Genomic DNA, 25,531 nt, shown 5'->3' with positions numbered 1-25,531 from the left:
ACCATCATCTATCTCTTCTTTGGTGAAATGTCTTCTTATTGATTATACTAGAGGCCTGGTGCATGAAGTTTATGCATGGGGGGTACCTAGCCTGCACCCTCTTCAATCTGGGACCCCAGTGGGATTGGGCTTAAACCAGCAGTTGGCCATCCCTCTCACAATCTGGGACTTCTGGCTCCTAACCACTCTCCTGCCTGCTTGCCTGATAGCCCCCTAACCACTCCCCCGGTGGCCTGATTAATGCCTAACTGCTTCCTTGCTGGCCTGATTGCCCCCAGCTGCCTTCCCCTGTGGGGCTGAGGGGACTGGGGGACTGAGGCTGGATGTGGTGGGGCTGAAAGGACTGGACACTGCCATCTTGTGGCGGTGGGTGCTGCTATCTTGTGAGGGCATGATAGTCAATTAGCATATCCTCTCTTTATTAGATAGGAAGTGCTCTTTGTATATTCTAATTACAAGTTCTTTGCCCAATACACATTTTGCAAATATTTTATTCCTCTCTGTGCAGTGTTATTTTCAAAAATATTTTTAACACTATATTTCAAATAGTAGAAAATTATAATTATGATGAAATTATATTATCAATTTTTCTTTATCATTCAGTTTTGTGTGTGTATTATAAGAATTTTTTGAATATTCCAAGATCACATATAATTTTTCTTTTTATTTTCTTCTAAGACTTTTAGAGTTTTAGGTTTTATATTTAGATATATAATTCATTTTAATTATATTTTGTGTATTTTGCAAGGTAAGAATGAAAGATTTTTATTTTAAATTTGGATTTCCAGTTGTTGACATTTATTTGTTGAAAGACCGTCTTTTCTCCATTGGATTTTGAAGTACTTTTGTCAGTAACCAATTTTCCATATATGTGTGGGTCTGTTTCTTATGGATTTTCTATTCTATTCCATTGATCTATGGGTCTGTCATTTTGTGAAAAACACATTGTTATTAGGTTTTAAAAATAGGTAATAGGAGTCCTTCAACTTTGTTTCTCTTTTTAAAAATGTTTTGAAGTTTAGATTTTTTAATTTTTTTAAATATATATTTTTGTATTAGCCTTGCATTCCTGGGATAAACTCAAATTCCATAGATAGATAGAAAGATAGATAGATAGATGATAGATAGATATATCTATATGTATGTGGATTTAATTTGCCAATATTTTCTTCAAGATATTTGCTTCCATTTTTATGAAGTGTATTTGTCTTCAGTGTTCTTTGCTTGCAATGTCTTTTTCTCATTTCATATAAGGGTGATTTTGGTCTCATAAAATGCTTTGTGAAGTTTTAATTGATCTTTCAAACATTCTAAAAGTATTTGTGTTGAGTTAATATTATTTTTCCTTAATTGTTTGGTAGAGGTTACCAGTGAAACCTTCTAATCCTGGAGTTTTCAACCAGTGAGAAGGTTGTTAACTACAAATTTAATTCCTTAACAATAGGGAAATTCAACTTATTTTTTTTCTTTCTGAATGAGCTTTTATAGTTTGTATCTTTCAAAGAATTTGTTCATTTAATTGTTTATAAAACATAGGCATAATAAATTAATAATATTTTGTTATATCATTTAAATATATGTAGAATCCAAAAGAATATTCCCTTCTTTATAGTAGTAAATTGATCTTAATCTAACTATATAAGATTTAGTAATTTTATTGATCTTTTCAAAAACCATCTTTGGAACTTAATGATTTTTCTATAGTATTTTTCTGTTTTCTGCTTCACTGATTTCTGCTCTTAACTTTTATTTCCTTCAGATTGCATTTGTTCTTAGTTTTTTTTTTTTTTTGTTTTTTTTTTTGTGTGTGTGTCTTAAAGTAGAACCTTAGATATTGACTTTAGACATTTCTTCTTTTCTACTATAAACTTTTAATGTGGTATGTTTCTCTCTCAGTACTGTTTTAGGTGATTTCAGAAATTTTGATGTTTGCTTTGTACTCAATTAAAAATATTTAAAAATTTTCTTTGTGATCCATACATTATTTTGAAGGGGTTAACTCCCAAATATTATAGATTTTTAAAGTATCTTTTTGATATTGATTTCTAGTGAAATTCATTTTATGAAATGAGAATATATTCTATATGATTTCATTCTTTTGACATTTGTTGAGATCTGTATTTTTATTCCAGTTTATGGTCTATGTTGGTGGATGTTCTAAGTGCAATTAAAATGAATGTGTATTCTGCTATTTTAGGTGAAATAATCTAAAAAAGTCAATTAGTGTTTTTGGGCTTTCTTTATCTTTACTGATTTTGTATAGATGAGTGTTGCCAACTCCAATATAATTAATTTTCTGTATATCTTTTCAGTTTATCTACTTTTGCTTCATGCATTTGATACTCTAATGTTAAATACATAAGCTTTATAATTTATAGCTTCTTGAAGAATTGACCCCTTTATCACTTATTTTTAAATTTTATCATTTATTTAACATCCTCTTTTATTCCTGGTAATAATTCATTTTTCAGAAGTTTACTTCTTTTGTTATTCAGATAGTTACTTGAACTTTTAAGTAGTATTTGCATGGTATACTTTTAATCATTTTACTTTTAGCTTACTTGTATTCATATATTTATGTTGTACTTCTTTATAGACAGCATATATTTAATCTTGTTTTCCTGGCTCTCCTGAGCCTGGTGCCGCTGGGTAGGCTTGCTGCTGCTCCACTGTGGTCTCCAGGCTATGGCAGCCAGCTGTAAGCCCTGCATCTGTGGGAGCATACTGACCACCAGGGGGCAGTTCCAGCATCGACTGTCTGCCCCCTGGTGGTCACTGTACATCATAGAGACCACTTAAAGTCATTTGGTCATTTGGTTGTTCAGTCATTTATATATATATATATATATATATATATATATATATATATATATACACACACACACACACACACACACACACACACACACACACACACACACACACTAGAGGGGCCTGGTGCATGAAATTCAGGCCTAAAAAGGCAGTTGGATATCTCTCTCACAATCCTGGACGGCTGGCTCCAACAGCTTGCCTGCTTGCCTTTCTGATTGCCCCTAACCGCTTCTGCCTGCCAGCCTGATCACCCCCTAACCACTCCCATGCCAGCCTGATTGATGTCTAACTGCTCCCCTATTCAGCCTGTTTACCCCCAACTTCCCTCCTCTGCCGGCCTGGTCATCCTTAACTGCTATCCCCTTCAGGATTGATCGCCCCCAACTACCCTCCCTTGCAGGCCTGGTCCCTCTCAACTGCCCTCCTTTGAAGACCTGTACCTCCCAACTGTCCTCCCCTGATGGCCATCTTGTGGTGGCCATCTTGTGTCCACATGGGGCAGCCATCTTATGTGTTGGAGTGATGGTCAATCTGCATGTTACTCTTTTATTAGATAGGATAGAGGCCTGGTGCATGGATGGGGGCCAGCTGGTTTGCCCTGAAGGGTGTCTCTGATCAGGATGAGGGTTCCCTTGGGGCATGGGGCAGCATGAGCAAGGGGCCTGTGATGGTTTGCAGGCCAGCCATGCCCCCTGGTGACCCAAGCGGAGGCCCTGGTATCTGAAATTTATTTATCTTCTACAATTGAAACTTTGTAGCCTGGAGTGGAGGCCTGGGCCGGCCAGGGTGTGCAGAAAACTTTGCTTTCTCCATTGCCAGGGGCAACCCTAGCCCCCAACTCTTTCCAGCACTGTGGCTGCCACCATTTCTGTTTGGATTTGTTTACCTTCTATAATTCAAACTTTGTAGCCTTGAGTGGAGGCTTAGGCCGGCAAGGGCAGATGGAAAGCTTGGCTTCCTCCATTGCCTGAGAAACCCAAGCCTCCCTCCTGCTCTCTGTGGCTGTAAGCCATCTTGATTGGGTTTATTTGCATACTTTCTCTGATTGGCTGGTGGGCGTGAACGATGGGTGTGGTTTGTGGATGTAGTGGATTGATGGTTAATTTGCATATTACTCTTTTATTAGATAGGATATATATATATATATATATATATATATATATGTATACATGAATTTAAAAAAAATATTTCTTTATTGATTTCATAGAGGAAGGGAGAGGGAGAGATAGAAACATCAATGATGAGACAGAATCATTGATTGGCTGCCTCCTGCATGCCCCCTAGGGGGATCGAGCCCACAACCCAGGCATGTACCCTTGGCTGGAATTGAACCCGGACCCCCCAGTCTGCAGGCCAATGCTCCATCCACTGAGCCAAACTGGCTAGTGCTAAATGATTTCCTATTGTTGAGACCATTCCCCCTTTGCCTTTCTCCACCAAGTATATATGTGATTTAAATCTACCATCTTGCTATCTATTTTCTATTTGTCTAAATTGGCTTTTTCCTGCCTTCCTTTAAGTTTAGTTTTCTTTTTAGAATGATTCCATTTTATCTTCATGATTTATTTATACTTCTTTAAACTATTTTTAGTGATTGCTATTTAAAAAAATTAGTGTTTGCTCAAGTTTGTAATATTTTCTCTTTAGCTTAGAATAGTGTACTTTATAATAATATAACCTTTTCAGATAGTGTTTAAGCATTTTACCCTAGCTCCACTCACTCTTTCCATTTTGTTCTATTCATGACATACATTTATTTCAAAGTATGTTACAAATTCTAAAATTAGTGCTAATATTTCACTTAAGATATTCATCTTTACAAGTGATTCCAAATAAAAATATATTCTTTTACATTTTAAAAATTTTCTTTATTGATTAAGGTATTACATATGTGGTCTTATTCCCTTATTGTCCCCCTACTCTGCTGCCCATGCCCTCACCCCCCTGTTGTCTTTGTCTATTGGTTAGGCTTACCTGCATGCATATAAGTCCTTTGGTTGTTCTTTCCCCCTTTTCCTCACCTACCCCTACTTTCCTTCTGAGGTTTGACAATCTGATCAATACTTCTATGTCCCTGGATCTGTTTTTGTTTATCAGTTTATGTTGTTCATTATATTCCATAAATGAGTGAGAACATGTGATATTTATCTGACTGGAACTCCAGTTTCATCCATGCTATTGCAAATGGTAAGAATTCCTTTTTTACTGCAGCTAAGTATTCCTTTGTGTAGATGCACCACAGTTTTTTAATCCATTCATCGCTGATGGGCACTTAGGCTGTTTCCAAATCTTAGCTATGGTAAGTTATGCTGCTGTGAACATAGGGGTGCATATATCCTTTCTGATTGGTGTTTCTAGTTTCTTGGAATATACTCCTAGAAATGGAATCACTGTGTCAAATGGGAGTTCCATTTTTAGTGTTTTGAGGAAACGCTATTTTCTCATTTTTAGCATTCTTCATTTCTTTGTGTAGATTAAATTTTCTATTTGGGAGTACAGTTCTTCTAACTGAATACTTTTTTGATTTTTTTTTTTATAGTGCAGGTCCTTTAGTAATGAATTTTCTCACTTATTTGTTGACAAAAGTATTTTTGCTTTTATTTTTGAAAAATATTTTTGCTGGGTATAGAATTCAGGTGTCAGATCTTTCTTCAACTGTCAGCAAACCCTGCACATATGTGCCTTTGTAGTGGGAGAGGGCATCCTTTCTCTCCATACTCTAGCTCTTTTCTCAGCAGCAGCTCATCTTTGTATCTGCCATAGGACTGCAATTCAATGTTGGTTGGCTTAGTCTTTGTTCTGACAGTTTCCATTTCCTGTTTCTTTAGCTTAATCAAGATGATCATCTTTTATGCTTTCATCTAGAAAGATGAATTATTTCTATCTCTTTGATTTATAGGCAGTAAGTACTACAAGTGATGGCCTGCTACTCAATGCATATAATGTACAGTTTATTTAGCTTACTAATTTTAAGAGCAGTATTTTCCAATCTCTTAAATTTCTGTATCTAATTAAATAAGTATGAATAATGTAAGCTGAAATTTTCTCTTTATAAGTTATTTTCTATTTTTTATGATGTACTTGATTTTGTTTCATGTTTATTAGAATTATAATTCTTCTAAATAAATATTTGTGTAAAAATTTTTGAGAAACATTTCAAATGCAACATTTTCCAAATAAAATCCATGGATGGAGCTATTCTTTCATGTACTTAAGGGTGTGACCAAATAAAAATATTTATTCAGTTACACTCACTGAGTCTACAAATTATATATTGTTAACTGCTCATTGGTAAATATTTACTAGTTGAATATTATAACATAACTGAAAGTACACACTGAATTTTTTTCTTCCTTCCTTTCTTTCTCCTTTCTTCTTCCTCTATTCCTTTCTCACTCTTCTTCTCCAACTAACAAGTAATTAAATGGTACTGATATTTTTGAGGGTCATCATTATCTGTCATCTATCTATCTATCTATCTATCTATCATCTATTGTATTATCCACCTATCAACAAATATACAGTCAACCCTTGAATAACATAAGTTTGAACTGAGCAGATCCACTTGTATGTGGATATCTATATATATAAAAGCCTAAGTGACCATTTGACCATTTGACCAATAGCTATGATGCACACTGACCATCAGGGGGCAGACACTCCAACTGGTAGGATCCCTTGCTGGTAGGGTCCAGCTGAACGGGACTGGGCAAGATGGGCTGGACACATCCTGGAGCCTTCCCACAGTCCCTCCCTGGCCCCAATTGTGGGGTCCCTTGGCCTGGCCTGCACCCTCTTACAATACAGGACACCTCAGGGGATGTCAGAGAGCCATAGGCCAAGCTGAGGAACCCCACTGGTAGATAAATCTGTGCACTGGGCCTCTAGTTTTTTCAATAAATAGAGTATGTTTTCTCTTCAGTATGATTTTTCTTAATAACACTTGCTTTTCTTTAGCATACTTTATTGTAAGAATACAGTATATAATACATATAATATATAAAATATGTGTTATCAACTATTTATATTATCGCTCAGGCTTCCAGTCCTTAATAGGCTATAAGTAATTAAGGTTTTGGAGGGTCAAAAGTTATACACAGATTTAAGACTGTGTGGGGTATTTGTACCCCTAAACTGGCTGTTCCTAAAGGGTCAACTATATATTATTCTTCTGTTGATTACTTATATGTATTCTTTTATTAATACTCACAGTTAATTCTAACTGAGAGAGTAAATGGACACATTGTTGAGATGATTTTTTTTTTAATTTAACATATTATTACCATTGCCACTTTTAGTTATAGACGTTAGCCTCTGAGCTTCAAATACATCTGGTTAGTCCTAGTCAGCTCGTCTCTGTGATTAGAGAGTTGGCCTGTACAATGAAGGGTTGTGGGTTTGATTCCAGTCAAGGGCAGTAACTCGACTGTAAGCTCGATCCTCACCCTAGTCAGGATGTGTGTGGGAGGCAACCAACTGATGTTTCTCTCTCACATTGCTCTCTCTCTCTCTCTCTCTCTCTCTCTCTCTCTCTCTCTCTCTCTCTTCCTCTCTTCCTCCCTCCCTCCTTTGCACTCTGTAAAAATCAATGGGGAAAATATCCTTGGGTGAGGATTAACTAAAATAAATAAATAAGTAAATCTGAAAAGAGTCAAGGAGAAAACTATTTAAATAAAATTGAATATTGATGATAGTTTAGCTAAAGATTAATCAAAAGGCAAATAAAATTTACATGTTTAAAACTTTCTTTAATCCATTTTCTTTAGATTATGATTTAAATCCTGTTTTTTCCTTTTTTTCCCCCTCTTAATTTAGTTTTGGCCTAAATTTTGTTGATTGATTTAATAGTCATTCATAACCATGTTGTAGTCAGAATCAAGGATCTCTTCTCTGATTCACCTGACTTATTTTACCTGTGCTGATGTCTTTGATAGCAATCACAGATAATTTATGTCTTGAAATATTCCCTTCTTTTGACTTTTATTGCCTTGTAACCTCTCATTTTTCTTCTATGTTTGCTATTGTCTACTGTCTTTGCTGTATTTTCTTCCTTTTTCTTATTAACTTGGATCTCTCCCAAAGGACAGGTGGGTTTGTTTTTTCCCCATCTTTTTTTGCATTCCACTGTTTTCACATCTCAAATACTTCTATATTTGCAGTCATCCCAAGTTGGATCTCTAACCCTGACTTCTCCCCTGGGCTTTTAGTTCCATGTCAATTTTTTTTTTTAAATATTAAGTTGTCAAACCATTTATAACATACTCCCCAAAAAGATCTCATTATTTTTCTCTTATAGATGTGCTCCCTATATAAAAATACCATTTAAAAAAATTTTATATGCAGGTGATAATTTTCCCCCTTTATTTTATAAGCTTATATTTTAGAATATCTTCAAATCTGCTTGATGAGCAATTCTAAAAGGCAATTAACAGTAGATTTCTGTTGATTCTTTTGCTAATACTTGGTCTTTCATTTATACATTTTTCACTCTGCTACATTGCTAGTCCAGTTTTTCTTCTGATTGACTTGGTTTATTGTAATGTCTTACCTGATTGCTCAATATCAATTTTCTTCATTCTCTAATAACATACTGCCAGAACATGCATAGCTTCAAAAACATCTCCTTCCTCCTACCTTTTCCCCTTTCCATTCCTTCCTCTATCAACTATTGAAATCTACATTTCTACAAAAGAATTTGAGGAGGTTTACAAAGGGAATATGAATACCTTATGGCAATAAAATTTTATAAGGTGGAGAGAAGGACAAGTAAAGGTTGTAGAAACACAATGAAACCGAGATTACGGTTAGTGACCAAAATCCATGCCAGATTTGGGAAGATAATGCAAAGAGGAAAATATTTACATTAAATAGTTTATCATGTCCACCTGGAACAACAAAACCACTGACCAGAAGCACTCAGAGCTGAAGGGGAGGAAAACTTTTCCTCAGCCCTCTCAGGGACCCTGACTGGGTTTGAAAATTAAACTGAAACACAGATTCACAAAAAGAAAGGATATAGATTTACTTAATATACATTTTACATGACACAGGAGCCTTCATGAGGAAATAAAGACACAATGAAACAGACCCAAGTTCTTTATGCTACATTTATGAGGATTACACCGTCATGGAGGAATATAAGAGGTTAAGGAATATGAGGCAATGTTTGTAACCTGGGGAAAACTTAGCAAGACCTGTTCATGCAGATTCTTCTTCGTGTCCTTTTGTCTTCAGAGAAAAGGATGCTTCCTTCCTCTGGGTATGGGGATGGGTCCTTCCCTATCCTGTTTCAGGGAAGAAGAATGAGTAGGGAAGAGATGAGAATGACGCTCTTGTTCTTGCTTAAAATATTCAATATGCCCCATATTTTGAGATCATGTATCCTGAGCCCCATCAGATCTGAGATACATTTTCCTCTAAGAAGTCATGTACTGAGAGCCAACTTAGTATGGCAGAGTGAACTATATCACCATCAATATTTTATAACGATAATACCAAGTTTTACATAAAAAGTAACAATACTTTTTTAAGACAGTATTTAATTTTTACCCTGTAGGATGAATAGGAAATTTTATCCCTTCCATGTAAAACCCTATCCAATTACCTAATTGTATCTACCAGAATTTATTTTTTTACTACTTATTAAGCAAATATGTTGAGCTATTGTCTTAAGTTATTATTAACTATCATGAATGTTGCTGTTGTTCTTCTGTTCATCCAAATTATTGTTTTTCCCGGTTTTCTTTCCCTCAATAGAATACAAGAAGACATATATTTTGTCTCAGAATTTGACATTGCTCTTGTGCTGTTTTGTATATCTACTTGGTTCTGCTCTGGTGAGACATTCAATACAATGTAATAGATCTTAGCAAGGTTCTCATAATATAATAGGTTATAAGGCTCAAGAAACTTTGAATCTTCTTACTTTGACTTTTATTCAGAATGTCTTACCTAGCTAGTACTCTTTTCTTCCCAGGAATTGTTTTCTCATTTACATTTTTTTAAAAATTTACCATCAGATTTATTACTTATTATTGATACATCAAAATTAAATGAAATATAATTACATACATGCTTTTGAGAATCATAGACTCATGTGTGACCAGAGACTCCCAACCCCACAGCTCTTAGTCCAGGCCTTTGCTCTTAGCTCCAACTGCAGCAACGTGGCAGATCTCGACCTTGGCCCCCAGCCTCTGTAGCACATTCGGCCAAATCACCCCCTTATGGGAAAGGTGGTCACTGGGGCCTTTGACTTCCACCAGCTGAGCGGTAGTCACAGCCAGATGCAGGCACACCCCGCCGAGGTCGGAGCCCCCCAGGCAGAAAATGAGGTCCTGGGCTTGCTTCAGAGAAGCAAAATGCTCCCAGCTGACAGCGGATGCTGCTCTGCATTCTTGGGCCTGCCACGTGGCCACCACCGAGGCCTGCAGATGTGGGCAGGGCAGCCTAAATCAGCCTTGGCCTGGCCCCTGTGGCAGACCGCCTGCTTGGAAGAAGCTGTCTGTACACAAGTCCAGCAGGAATGCCTGGTAGGCGTTTCTGAAGAAGTCTGATGTCCCCTCAAGAAGATGACATTCCATGGGAGGAGGCCAAACAGCACCCTAAAGGCAGACCCTTCCCCTTGAACTCCTTAGTCCAAGCCGCTGTGTCTGTATTGGTCCAGCACCAGCTCCTGCACAGGACTGTGGCAGGGGTGGGGCCCCCAGCCTGCATCACCAACATGCACTTGCCCATCCCGAGCTCTGAGCACAGCTGGCTGAGATGGTCAGGGCTTCACATCCCGCACGGTGACTTAGGGCAGCTGCTGGCGGAGGTGCCTGTATCTCCGACAGCTTGGGGGTGACTTCAGGTCCACGGCTGTCTGATACAGCGACAGGCAATGCCCGTCCCCACCTGGGGTCCACCAGCCCTTCAGTGATGCACTCCATAGCCGGTTTGAGGCATTTTAAGTGCTGGTGGAGGTTGAGAGCCAGCCTGTCCCACCATCAGCCTCTGCTGTCGGGACAATAGACTTTCTGGGACAAAAGGTCCTCAAGTTCCCCAACTGCTTCCTCATAGCTGTGGAGTCACTGCAAGATTTCCATGGCTGAGACAGGATCCTGGTATAAGTCCACCCAACGGTGAAGCACCGCGGAGAGGCAAATCTTCCAGGTACCTCAGGGAGGGTGGTCTATAACGGTCCAGCAGCAGCTCCTCCAGCTCCTCCGGCTCTTTTCGATTCCTCCTGGCACGTTGAGAGAGCTCCTTATTCCTCCAGCTCCCAGCAGTCATTGCCATTGCAGCAGACATGTCACTCAGCAGGCGGGCGGAGGCTGCATACCTGCTGAGGTGGGCTGTGTCCTGGAAAACTGGGTTTCTGACTGACCGTGTACTGAGGGAAGGCCACGGGCCAGGTTGACCAGCAGCACGGTAGAGATCTGGCTCTGCCTCCACAGGTGGCTTCCTCCTCTTTGGGGAATCAGTCAACACTGCCTGGGGCCTCTCTGCACTCTCAGCGATGGGCCCGCCAAGTCCTTGGCTCTTTTTAAGATCACTTTCTTGATTCCGGGCAGGTTCTTACCCCAAATACAGATGGAGGGCTGTCTGGACAATTTGAGCAAGGCAGGCCTCTACCAGCTGCCCACTGGGGTTCCCCAAGCGGAAGGTTTTTGCCAGTTCTTAGTCCAGGAGCGGAAAGTAGTTCAAATTCGAGTTCTTGCAATTCGAATTCTGTCTGCAAAAAGCCTGCTTGCTCCTATTCTCCAACCACAGGCGTTAAATCCCGGGCAATCTCTTCCTATTCCAATTTATGCATCTTATTCCAGCTGAACTTACATTGGAAAAGTCTGACATAACTTCTGACCACTATCTGATAACTAATGACAATTCCCTTCTGCTCCCCGAAGAGCATCCATCCTGTCACTCCCAGCACCACCAGGAAACTCCGAAGGTGGTAAGGTGACTGAGCGGAGCCGGGATTGTTGCACCAGGAACATCACAGCTAAGAACCTCACAAGCAATTTCAATCTCTAAGCCACTATCACCTTCTAGAGGATAGTTTTGGTTGTTACTCCACTCAGAAGCCTCATGCGTGGAAATATGAGATTGTGCCTCCCGATGTGACAACTGTGTTTTCAATTCCGAAGTCATAGTCATTTTGATTCCTGCACCAATAGCGGCCTCATATGCTTCAACACCTTCACCAACTACATGCTTGCTATTTCCCTGCTTTGAAATACTGTCCTCCGGGATAGATGGTACTTCATTCCCAGGAGTTATTTCCAGGGATAACACAGGAGCATTATCTGGGAAGGCAGGAGTGAGGGTGGACCTCCCACAGTCCTGGGGAGACTTTGGGTTCACAGCTACCATTAGCTTAGAGCCTTCGGCAGTATTTTGTTTCGTTAAGAGAATCACAGGTAAACCTGTTTTCCTTTTGGGAACTGTTCCCCAAACCTGGTCCTCGTCCTCCATCTCTGCACAGTTCTAACCATCCTGACCGCTGTGGCCGAGGCACTCGGTGAAGTATGATGGGCAAAGGCCTCTTTCTTTTCTATAGATCTTCTCACCTTTATGTATCTGGATAATTTAGACAACAGGCTTCCCAAAGAAAGGACTTCGACGTTCTGAGTTCTCGGCTCATTGCCTTGGTTTGGCACAAATACAGGTCATCAGCACTTTCAAAGTAGGGACTGATCCGCTTTTATAAGCCTGTTCCAGCTGAATCGCTTTGGTCAGGGGTTAAGTTGTCTTGGATGGTGACTTCTCTGGTGTTATGTCTTCTAAGGCGGCATCGGTTACTTCTACGGGGGACACATTTGCATTTGTGAAGCCGCAGTGCTCGGGGGCCACTGGAGTGATGTCATCGTGGTTAGCACACATGTCATCGAGCTGCCGGGTTAAGTCATAAAGGGGCACCATTTGACTACACACCCAGCAGGCAAGTTTAGCGGGTGGCACATTGTTGGAAAACAAAACAATGGACTTAGATTCTTTTTTTCTTTTCTTTTTTTTTTTTTTTAGTTCTGCTGCTTGACAAACTTCTATGGGGTCTTTTCCTCGAGGGTGATTTCCCTCCTGGCATCATGAGTATTGGAAAAGCTCGGTGTCTCAGGAAATAAAACAAAGGATGGTTTGCTTTTACTTCCCTGACTTAACATAAGAAAAAGTAGGCTTCTATTGGACTTCATATTACTTGTTTAGTCAGTTTCAGCTCCCTGCAAAATAAAGCATACGACAGAGGTGAAGTGAGCTCTAAAGCATGTATGCATATCAGCAGCATGTTGTGGCAGGAAAATCCTGCGCCTGGGACAGGAGGCCCAGACTCCTTGTGCAAACACAGTGTGACCCCGGGCATAAGTGACAGCCTTAGACTTGTCCCGAATGACTTCCCAGACCTCACTTCAAGCCCCAGAATTACCAATTTTTAAAAAGGGACAATGTGACTACACCATATCCTTTTGAAAGACTATTGTATCAGTCACTGTTTCCAGGAGAGAGGATGGCCCGGGTCACTCCTGCCTGCACAGCGCAGCAGCTGCCACCACTGAACCCAGGGAGCGGGCTGAGCCTAGCCCTTTCCCATGGACCACATCCGCACAGCTGGGTGCACACCTGGGTCTCCACCACCGGGCCAGGGCCTCCCGTCCTTCTCCCTCCCTTCCTTCCATCCTTTCTCCCTCTCTCTCTCTCTCCCCCCCGCCCCCCTCTCTCCAGTCCCAGCCACCTCACACACACCACACACTTTCCTCTCTCCCTGCCCTGTTGCCTAATTTACATTTTTTAAAAGGGGTGACACTAGTTAAGAAAAAATTTCATAGGTTTCAGGTGCACAGTTCTACAACACATCATGTATGCATACAATGTATTTCATGCTCAACAACCCAAAGTCAAATCTTTGTCCATCACCATTTATCCCCCCATAACCTTCTCAACCGCCAGCCGCTGCAATCACCACACTGTTTGTTCCCTTCTTTTTTTTTCTTCTCAATAATCTCCTACCCCAACCCCCTCCACCCAGACAGCTGTTAGCCTGCTGTCTATTATGAGTCTGTCTCTGTTTTGCTTGTTAGTTCATTTTGTTCATTGAATTCCACATATGAGTGAAATCATATGGTACTTGTCTTTGACTGGCTTACTTCACTTAGCATAATGCTCTCCAGGTCCATTCCTTGCAATCTCTCTACCCTAGACAAACACACACACACACACACACACACACACACACCAAACATATATATCTGTTCTATTACCTCTTACCTATCTTTTCTACTAACCACGACATATACTCTACTAGGCGAAGGGACATATGCTGTTTTTGTTTTGTTTTGTTTTGTTTTGTTTGTTTGTTTGTTTTTTTCTGGTGAGGATTATGATGAAAATTAAAAGCAAAATTATTCAGTAGTTTCTATGTTACTCTTAAGTTTTTAAATGATGTTGATTTCAGAAAACCAGTGTTGACTTTGTAAAGAGTCTGGCATTCAATTTGCAGTTTTATTCACAATCTGTTGGTGTCTCAACGCTCCTTTTGTCTGCATTTTTAACTGTTGTAATCTTCTGAATGCTGGTGAGCTTGAAAGAAGTGCACTGGCTGTAGTAACCATATTAAGAAATGAGAGGAAGAACACAAATATAGTGGTCAATTGGGACAAAAAGTTTCATACATGACTTAGGAGATGTGATGAAGGGAGGGAAGGAAATTCTTTAAAAAATTAATACATGAGCCAAGAATGTTGAATTTTTCAGAAAGCAAACTTGATAACTTGCCTCCCACTTCCTTTAAATTTGAAGATCTCAGGAACATAGAGTTGAGTTGATTGTACTCCTCATTGCATAGAATGCTACTACCATCAGTGCCTTCAAGATTCCTCATTTGTTAAAAAGTTTTAAAGGTTGGAGTCAAACTGACCACATATGCTGGGGAGCAAAGATCTCAAATGCTCCCTGGGCTCCTCTTAATGAAAAACAATTCTTATTGTTTTTCTTTTTTATTATCCCATTTTTAATCACCCTTGTCTTCTCTCTCACACACCTATCTTAGAATATTTATTTCTCTTGCTTTCTTCCTCTCATACATTTATTTAAATATACACTTTCTAGAAAAATCATTATGTAGTAGATTATTTCAGGTATGGGACTTTAATATAGGTAACTCCATCATTTGAAAATAATAATTTATTATCTTTCAATTATTTTTATTAAAATTTTTATTGTCTTTGTGAGATACTCCAGTATATGGGTGATTGGAAGTGTTGATAGTGAGCTTTCTTGTGTTGCTCCTCATTTTAAAAGGATAGTGGCCACTGTTTCTTCACTTATAGTAGTGTGACTGTGTGTATGTGTGTGTGTGTGTGTGTGTGTGTGTGTGTGTGTGTGAGTATACGTGTGTGTGCATGTGTATGTGTATGTGCTTGACATGGAAAGAGACTATATTCAGTTTACTGAAATGAGTGATTATACAACCCCCCCTCAATTAAAGTGATGAAAGATATTTAAGGAATCTATACTCATAATAGAAGAATATGTAAATTGTCTGGGACTCCATCACAATAACAACCAAACAGCAGGTTGCCTGGGGTGACCAGGCCTGCAGGGGGGTTAGTGAGGGATAGCCAAATGACTGAGCAGAAGGCTGTGTGGGTAACGAGGCTGGCACGGGGGGCAGTTGGGGGTGACCAAGCCATTGAGGGGGGGGACAGTTGGGGACAACCAGGCCAACAGGGGGGAAGTAAGGAGCAACCAGGCCAGTGTGTGTGTGTGGGGGGGCAGTTAGGGACAACTAGGCTGGCAGGGGAGAAGTTAGGGGTGATCAGGCCAGCATGGGGAGAAGTTAGGGGTGACCAGGCTGGCAGGCAGATGCAGTTAGGAGCAATCAGGCAGGCAGGCAAGTGAGCAGTTAGGAGCTAGAGGTCCCAGATTGTGAGAGGGAGTCCGACTGCCAGTTTAGGGATCGGGCCTAAACCGGCAGTCGGACATCCCCCGAGGGGTTCTGGATTGGAGAGGGTGTAGGCTGGGCTGAGGGGACCGTCCTGTGCATGAATTTCATGCACCAGGCTTCTAGTTTCTAATAATGAACTACCCATGCATTCCTGGGATAAGCTCAACTTGGTTATGTTTATTATCTTAAGTATTCATTGTTGGATTCAGTTTGATAACTTTTATGGGTTCTCTCTCTCTCTTCTCTCTCTCTCTCTCTCTCTCTCTCTCTCTCTCTCTCTCTCTCTCTCTTAAACAAATATCTTTTAACCACTTTTACCTGATATCACCATAACAAAGGACTTTGTTCAGAACTTTATGTTCTAACTACCTTCCTCATCCAAGTCACCTCAGGATTAAATCAGCCTCAGGATTAAATCAGCCTCAGGATTAAATCAGCCTCTTATAAGCCCCATTTTAAGAGTCTAAAGATTTATTAAAACACATTCCATTATCATACAGTCTATTATTATTAGGAGTGGAACTAAAACACAAGGCAAATCGCCAGCTGTTTCTAAATTTGTAGTCTAGGCATGAGACCTGTGGTTAGAATGGCCAAAAACCAGAGCAGAAACACAACAGTATCTCAGGAATGAAGGATAAGTGGAACACATGTGCCAAGGTATCAGGGATGAGTAGAATAACAAGACTCTGGTGAACATGTGTGAAGAGTTTGATTCTGTCCTTGAGAAATCAAGATCTATTGTCTGGATAATTCATATTCTGGTACCACACTGGCTGAGTTGGTGGTTAGAGGCAATTTTACTTTATGCCTCCATTGTTGAAATGATAAAAATTGCTAACATCATATTAAATTTCAGACATTTAGTACTAAAATTTGTGGGTTATTTTTGGTATTTACTTATTTAATTATATTTTATATATCCTCAACCATGTAAGTCATATGACCAATCACATAGTAAAGTGAAGTCATAAGCACCGAGTATTACCTGACAAACTGAGTTTGGAAAGGAAGTCTTGAAATGCAGGTTTATCTTTATCAGAATCCAAATAGCTTTTTTTCTCATTCACTCTAAGTACTAAATTGGGCAGTAGAACTTTTTGATGACTAAACATTCATGTCCTTAATATGTTTACTTTAACACAATATTAAATCAGTTCTGAAAAGGTGCAGGTGTGTTTGGGTAGCTTTTCTCTCTTAAGTAGTGAATTTGTAACATTAGCAAAAATGTTTTTGCACCTGGATTTAGACAGCAATAACAAACGTTCTCCACCTAAGAATAAATTTGTACTCCTTTAAATTTTTTTTTCTGTAATTTTAAAATATTCTAATTCTAAATAGTTTTGGAAAAGCCAACAGCAATAAATAAATAGGTGCAATTTATTTACATAGGTGCAACAAAACATTCCATTTTAATAGTTGTTGCTCTTTGTAACAAGTTAATAATCTTCAAACAAAAGGGGCTAGAGTAGAAGCAATGACTTGTTTGTGGATTCAAGGCCTTTATGGATAGGTTTAAAATGATTCTACTGTTTGTTTTCAATCCTTTTCCTCTTTTTTTTTTCAATATTAACTAATAGTTCTGATTTTTTTTTCCTTTTTGAACATGAATCTTGTTCTTGTCATAGACTGCACTGACTGTTCTTTTTGTTTGGAAAATTCTTCTGCCTGATCATTTTGTGGTTGGTGCCCTTTTTGTCATTCAGACCTCAGTGCGTATGTCAACTCTCAATAGAGGTATCCCTAGACTGGCAGTCAAAACCAGCCACTCAGTCACTGGCCATAACATTGCTCTATTTCTCCCCCCCCGCCATGTCTTATTTTTGTTTGTATTGATTGATTGGTAAATATATGCAGTCTTTTTCCTCAGCTTCATGTCAGCTTCTTATGAGTAGGTATCCTTTTTCTCTTGCTCACCACTGTCTCATCAGAGTCAATCATAGTGCCTGATCCTGATACACAGTAGATTCTCAACTACTAGTTCAATATATGGCTTTTTGATTCAGGATTTGAGAGTGCTGGATATACTTTGGACACGGTAGTAGTAATATAATTTGTCATTTAATTTGTAACACTAATGTTTATCCAGCGTTGACAATGAATCCTAGGTATGGAACCCAGGGCCTCACCTGAGCACTGTGACTTAACTCATGCAATTTGAACCTTATTACTATAAAAAAATTATATCACTAAAATCTACACCTGCAAGTATCTTTTAAAAACTTACTTCTATGTGTAATTATATATTTAGGCATTTAAATCAAGCAGGTAATTTTTAAAAATATATGTTTAATGTGTATTATTATAAAGTGGACTGTAGACCAAAATTGCAAAACTCATTTAAAATGTACTAAATTCATTGATAAATTCTTTTTTAAATTTAGCCTTTTCATTTTTTGTCATTATTTGTCTACACAATACTGATATAAAGCCTGTCAGATTATATCATTCTTATGTAAGAAGAAACTGAATTTCTACATACATATGAAGAAAACATGTTTTCAAGATGTCATCAAGATATAAAGGTTGCTGGTTATTTTGTGGATTGTGTGAATTTTGATATTGTTTTCACAGCTTTTCTATTTTAGTTTTATAGAAGGTAGAAAAATGTTCTGAAGCTGTGTGCTTCTAAATTTGGCCCTTACTCATAGGGAGGGATTATTTGAAGCACCTGAAATCTGATATGAGCCTTGGAGAAAGGTACCACAAGATGATAGTATATATGATTACAAAGCAAAGAGGATTAGAAAGAGCAATATATTTTTGGAAAAGAGGGCAAGCACACCACTTGGAATGTTTTATCAAGAGAGGGATACAGAAGTGAAAAGTAATCCTTCTGCTTTATTTGGCATTATTGCTGTGTTCGATTTTGGTCTTTTCATTTGGCAATGAATATATGGAGACTCTGGAGAAGGTCCAGCGAAGATCAGCAAAAGTGATGTAAGGAATGGGGACTAGCTCCTAAGAGAGGGCTCAGTGGGATCAGAACTGTTTAACTTGGAGAAGGAAAGACCAAGGGGTGATTTAACTGTCTTCAAGTATTTGAAAGGTTATTATATGAAAGATGCAGAACAGATGTTCTTTACTTCCACAGGAGACCAAATAAAAGGAAATACTTTTAAATTGTAGCAAGAGAAATAGTTCAGTTGGTCATAAAGATGGACATAACTATAAAGTAGGGATTAAACATTGAAACAGGTAACCAAGGAACATGGGGGAGTTTGATCCTTAGAGATATTTATTTAACACCACCTGCCTTGAGTGGTTGTCTGTCCACCCATGTGCAGGGACTTTCCTATATCTCTTCTCAAAACTCTCCTAACTCTGAGATTCTACGCATGTCTTTTCCACTCTTTTGGAGTTGCCGAGAAGATATTCAGGAGTGTTTATCCAAGGATGGAAGTTAGGATTCAGCAGAAGCAGAGAGAAAAGGGCTATCTGGTGTTCCCCTGAGTATCTCTGGTCTCCTAAATCCGTAAGAATTAGTGACATGTGGTCTTTCTGTTCTGAGCTTTCTGAATCTATAATGATAATTCAGGAAATTATCCTAGCTACTGTTATATGGTTAGGCATAGAACTGAATTATCTCAATCTCAGGAAGGTGGTGGGTTTCTATTTTCACAGATAAAGAAACCTAGACTTCAGTTACTAGCATAAGCTCCTTAAAGTGAGTTAGTGACAAAGGCAGAACTCAAACCTCGACCTCTTGGCTCTTTTTTTTTCTATTGTAAGGATAAGTTTTATACATTTAGAAGTATTTTCCATGGAGACTGGCAGATTTTGTTAATGTTAGGAATTAGAGTGAGCTCCAAAAAGTAATAATCTTCACTAGGAAAACAAGGAAATATGTGTTACATGAATGAGGACCAGGTTTAGGGTAAAATTTGGTGATGTTTGGGAATATGTGTCATAATTAAGTTGCTCCCCTCTGCCAGAGCAGCACAGGATAATTATTTACTTTGGCCATTTGACCCTTAATTAGGACAATTGAGTGGTGGCTTCATAAATCATAAAAGCTTTGCAATTCATATAAGTTTTTAAGTTTGAGCATCTAGACCAATAAAAGGCCTGAGTGACGTGCGATATTGAACATTTATACAATTAAGATAATTATAAAATGATAATATAACTATAGGAAATTTGCATAGTAACATATAAATAATTTGGTACTTAATTCACTGATTTTTAATTGTTCTCAATCATTACTTATTTAATTTTATCACTGCTTAAAGTTCCTTCAGAGTTAACTTAATCTGAATCTTTGTCTTTCTAATAAAAATAATTCTGGGAATATCCAGATAGATAAATGGAATATAAAATACTTTAAAATTAAAATAAGCAATTAATATGTTACAGCATTTATCTGGTTTTAGGAAAATGATACATTTCTTACTTGTTTACTCAAAGAAAAAGATTTTAAGAATCTGGGTTACGTATTATGCACTTTTAACTTGTTAGAAATAAGAATTCTTTCACCATTTTTTCGTTGTTACTGTGAAGTCATCTGATTCTTGGGAAGCTTATCAAGCAAAGACATGTTGAACCTTTGAGCGTTATTTTCTAGGATAAAATTTCTCTTTGCCTAGTTCCTCTTTAACATTCTATAATTTAGACTTCTTTTACTTCATGGTAAAGAGTAAGAGAGAGCAGCTATATGCTGAATTAATAATAATTCACTATCAATGCCCCCAGAGGGCATTTTTATGGTGTATTCTATACAGTGGTTTGCTTCCTGTATGACAATATGACAGGTATTAAAAGAAATGCTCTCAGGTATTATCTCATCTAATCTTCATAAATCATCCTGTGAGTTTTAAAAGCTGTATTAGACCCCTTATATGGAATAAGAAACTTAGTCAAAGAGAGGTTAAGCAACTCACTCAGCTGGGTCCACACCCAGGCAATTTAGTGACAATGCTTTAAGTCTCACACTGAGCTGCCTCTCTATTTGAGACCACTTGCCTATGCAGAATCTTCTAATGGTCATTTCAATTGCCCCAAGTTTTCTGCACCTTATTTCTGATTAATAGTCTGAATCAACATATAGTTCTTACTCTTTGCTTATTAAACACTAATTATAACATCTTTACAATTCAAATAAATATTTGTTATAAGCTACTACTAAGTGAATGTATTTTGCATGACAGGTGTTGGGATAAAAGTTAAATATGAAAAATCCCTTTGTTAAGGAACTTGCAATACAGAGAGGAGAGTAACTCATAAATTCAAATAAATCTATTGCATAAAGCAGAATGTGCTAACTGGTACAAGAGAAGTATAAATAACATATTCCAGAAGCACAGAGGAGAGATTCATATTGATTTGGCAAGTATGGTGCAATGGACCTTGCTTATGGAGCGAGAGCTAAAGGATTTATATTAAATAGGATAACTATAAGATGTGTGGGCACAGACAGTGTGCAGTGTGGAAAATAGGGACTAGTTTTCCTGCAGCTGTTGCCCATGGAGACTCTGAGGAACACAGTAGCATATGGATATATAGCTCAGTTATATGGTGGATTATGAACATCAAGAAACAGCACCTTGATACATGTACTTATCCACCCATCTGTTTATTCACTCTTTTATCAAATACCTAGTTAAAGTCATCTGTTTATTGGCATGATGATTGTCTTCCTTAATGGAAATGCATTTCCCAACCTCAAGAAGATTAAAAAATGGAGTATTAAAGTATTTAAGAGTCAAAAGCATCTCTCTATATATAAAAGGCTAATATGCAAATTGTCCCATTGGGAGTTTGACCAGGAGACTGGGAGTTTGATCATTTGCTATGATGTGTGCTGACTACCAGGGGGCAGCACGGAACAAAGGAAGGCCCCAGCCAGCAGCTGGCAGCTGGAAGGCCCCAATCAGCCCTGATCACTGGCCAGACCTATGGACCCTACCCATGCAAGAATTTCATGCACTGGGCCATTAGTAGTGTTAATATTTATGTGTTAAAGAAAACACTACTCATATTTAGTATTTTTTTGCTTAAAATGAGTAATTTCAGCCTTTGGAATAATAGCTTAGTAACCTCAAAAGAAAGTGTATAATCAATCGATTTCAACTTATGATTAAAAATGTTTAATTAAAAAAATTAAATTTATTGGGGGTAACATTGGTTAATAGCATCATATAATTTTCAGGTATACATTATAATATGACATTGGTGTACTCACTACCCAACATCTAGTTTCTTTCAGTCACCCTTTATTTGGCCCCTTTACCAATTTATCTCTTCCCCATCACATTTCCCCTCTGGTAACCACCATCTGTTGTCTGTATCTATGAGTTTTTTCTTTTATTAGTTTGTTATTTTTTTGTTTTATAGTCTACATGAGTAAAATCATGCAGTTTTTGTCCTTTTCCTTCTGATTTCCTAGGTGTACTGGTTAATAATGGCAAATTTTATAATTAAAAAAAATACAATAATTTCAAAAGAAACATAAAAAGTGCTTTATTTAAAGTAATGTCCATAGCTAGCTACAACATTTCCCCCATCTTTCAGGTAATTTGTGGATACTGTCCCAATAGAACTTTTCTTGTTTTGAGGCAAACCATTCAGAGACCGAATTTTCCACTTCTTCATATGTTTGAAGTGTTGCTCAGAAAGTGTGTGTGCCATCGATGGGAACAAGTGATAATCTGAAGGAGCAAGGTCTGGTGAATACAGTGGGTGGGTTAATACATCCCAGGCATGATCTTTTAACATATCTTTAACTGGTTTTGAAATGTGTGATGGTGCGTTATCATGAAACAAAATTACTTTGCCGTGTCTTCTGGCACATTCTGGTTGTTTCACGATCAAAGAGTGATTAAAATTGACTATTTGTTGTCTATAGTAATCAGTATTAATGGTTTCACCTGGTTTTAAAAGCTCATAATACACCACACCTTCCTGATCACACCAAACACAGAGCATTGTCTTCTTTCCAAAGCGATTTGGCCTTGCAGTGGATATTGATGGTTGACCTGGATCAACCCCTGCTTTTGGGCATTTGAGATTCTCAAAATAAATCCACTTTTCATCAGCAGTCACAATTAGGTGAAAAAAAGACTTTCATGCCAATGAAGCAACATGTTACTGATGACTTTTCAGTTTTCCATTTGTCTTTTGTTCAGTTGATGTGGAACCCATTTTCTTTCTTTTAAAAATCTTTCTTATTGCTTGTAAATGATCAGAAATTGTTTGCTGAGCAACATTTAATCTTTCTGCAAGTTGTTTTTGAGTTTGGCATGTATCTTCATCCAATAATGCTTGATCTTCAAACTTTTTCAGTTGACCTGAACATTCTTTGTCTTTTACATAGAAATCATCACTTTTAAAGCATTTAAACCAGCATTCACAAGTATCTTGAGATAGATCATGTTCACCATAACCTTCCCAAAGTGTTCGATAACTTTCATCAGCCCTTTTCTCCAAAATAAAGTAATGCCTTAATACTTCCCACAAATGCTCTTTTTTTGGCATGAAATTCAACATTTTTAAGTGTAGAAATATCTATGATATTAGCACCTATAACAAATTTGACATATGAAGTGTTGAAGCTTGCTGTCAATACAACAAAATAGCATACATATCAAATCACATATATATCAACATATGTGTAACTCCATCTATTGAAAAAAATCCACATTATTAATTGGTATATCTAGTATTTCAGTTAGCATAATACTCTCGAGATCCCTCCATGTTGTTGCAAATGACCGTATTTTATCTTTTTTATGGTTGAGTAGTTTTCCAGTGTGTGTGTGTGTGTGTGTGTGTGTGTGTACACATGTATGAATGCATGTGTGCATCTTTATTCAGTCATCCACCATGGACTTAGGTTGTTTCTTTGTCTTGGCTATTGCAAATAATGCTGCAACGAACATATCTTTATAAGTAAGTGTTTCCATATTTTCAGGTAAATCTTCAGGAACTGCTGGGTCATATGGTAGTTCTAGTCTTAATATTTTGAGGAACCTCCATATCCTTTTCCATAGTGGCTGCACTAATTTGCATCCAATGGTGGATGAGGACTCTCTTTTTATTCCCACATGCTCTCCAATACTTCTTGGAATTTATTTATTTATTTATTTATTTATTTATTTATTTATTTATTTATTTATTCATTTATTATGTGTGTGTGTTACTGATAACTAGAGGCCCAGTGCACAAAAGTCATTCATGGGTAGGGTCCCTAGGCCTGGCCGGTGATCAGGGCCAATTGGGGCCTTCTGGCTGCCAGCTGGGGCCTCCATTCCCTGGCTGCTGTCTGGGGCTTTTCTTCATTCTGGGACACCCCCTGTTGGTCAGCATACATCATAGAAAGTGATTGAATTCCTAGTCTCCCAGTTGAATTCCTGAGGGGACAATTTGCATATTAGGCATATATATATATATATATATATATATATATATATATCCATTCTAATAGGTGTGAGCTGACATCTCATTGTGGTTTTGACAACTTGTGATTTTTCAAATTTTTTTTCTCCTTTCCTTCAGCAGAATCTTTTTGCAAATGAAATCTTGTGTGCAGTTCCACAGGATAAAACAGCTGCAGGAAGAATGTTGTAGCTAAAGTATTGTCAAGGGCATGGAACCCTCCCTTCCCCGTCATCTGAAGGGTATATAATATATCCTAATAGGTTCCATCTTCTATTTCTAACCCCCTCTATCCCCAACATCCACATGAAACTACTCTTGGGGTAGCTTAAAGGAATTTCTTAACATAGTTATTTTAGTTCTATGTAATCTTCATTTTGGTATTTATATTTTATATGAATAGTTTCATATATGTTTTTGTTAAGGACCACAGAGAGTGACACTTGGCTTTCTTGGCTTACCATTTTGACCCTACAATTTTGACTACTGGCTGGAACACAGATGTGCTCAAGCAATAATTCTATGGAATTAATTTGGATAAATTCATAACATTATAAAGACATGGTTCATGTCTTTATAAAAATATCCACCTAACAAAAGGGTAGAGATTGTACCATAAATATTTTCTAAATTAAGTGCAGATAAAATGAAAAAATAACTTTATCATTGCTACTACTTGGTATTATTATAGTTGTGGTTGTGACACCATATCTAATGAAAATTTGGCAATTTTTCTAGATTAGCTAAAGTATGGCTCCAGCCTGAAATATGCTATAAGAGACTGAGAAGTTGCTGCTAATTTTCTGTTTCTGAGTTTTCCCCCAACCAAATCTATACTGCAAAGGAGGGGAAAAAAGACACCTCTTTTAAACATTTATAATATATATAAAAATTACTGCCACCTGTATAGTGGGTTACTAATTTGTATATACATTAATCCTATCTACCATATTAAAACTGAATGAAATGAATTTTTGAATTTTGTTTTTCATATCCTATCCTATATATCCTATCCTATCCTATCCTATCCTATCCTATCCTATATATCCTATCATATTGTGTTATATTAATGACTTAATTTTTTTACAGGAATTTTTGGGTTATAACCAAATTGAGAGGAATTATATACCTCCTGCCCCCACACATGCACAACCTCCCGAATGTTAACATTCCTCACTAGAGTGGCACAGTTGTCACAATTGATAATCTTACATTGACACATCATAATCACCCCAAATTCATAGTTACCATTATGGTTCACTCTGGATGTTGTACATTCAATGGATTTGGACAAATGTATAATGACATGTATCCTTTATCACAGTATCATGCAGAGTATTTTCACTGCCCTAAAAATCCTCTGTGCTCTGTGTATTAATCCATTCCTCAACCTTTGGCAACCTCTCATGTTTTTACTGTCCATAG

General features: G+C 37.9%; 1 protein-coding gene and 1 pseudogene across 2 annotated transcripts in view; one reads left to right on the top strand and one right to left on the bottom strand.

Moving 5' to 3' along the window:
• CFAP299 (cilia and flagella associated protein 299) overlaps window positions 1-25,531 on the top strand; it is a 511,892-nt gene that overhangs the window by 23,643 nt on the left and 462,718 nt on the right. The gene's annotated exons all lie outside the window — the stretch shown is intronic.
• Window positions 9,942-12,883, bottom strand: LOC311612613 (fanconi-associated nuclease 1-like; annotated as a pseudogene). The gene is made up of 2 exons: window positions 12,187-12,883; window positions 9,942-12,101 (listed from the first exon to the last, which is right to left on the bottom strand). The product of its transcript is annotated as a fanconi-associated nuclease 1-like (transcript).

This window comes from Pipistrellus hanaki (assembly GCF_964339955.1).
Source record: "Pipistrellus hanaki genome assembly, chromosome: 1".
Lineage (NCBI taxonomy): Eukaryota > Metazoa > Chordata > Mammalia > Chiroptera > Vespertilionidae > Pipistrellus > Pipistrellus hanaki.
The sequence above is the reverse complement of the archived record's forward strand: the minus strand, read 5'-3'. Positions and strand labels throughout refer to the sequence as shown.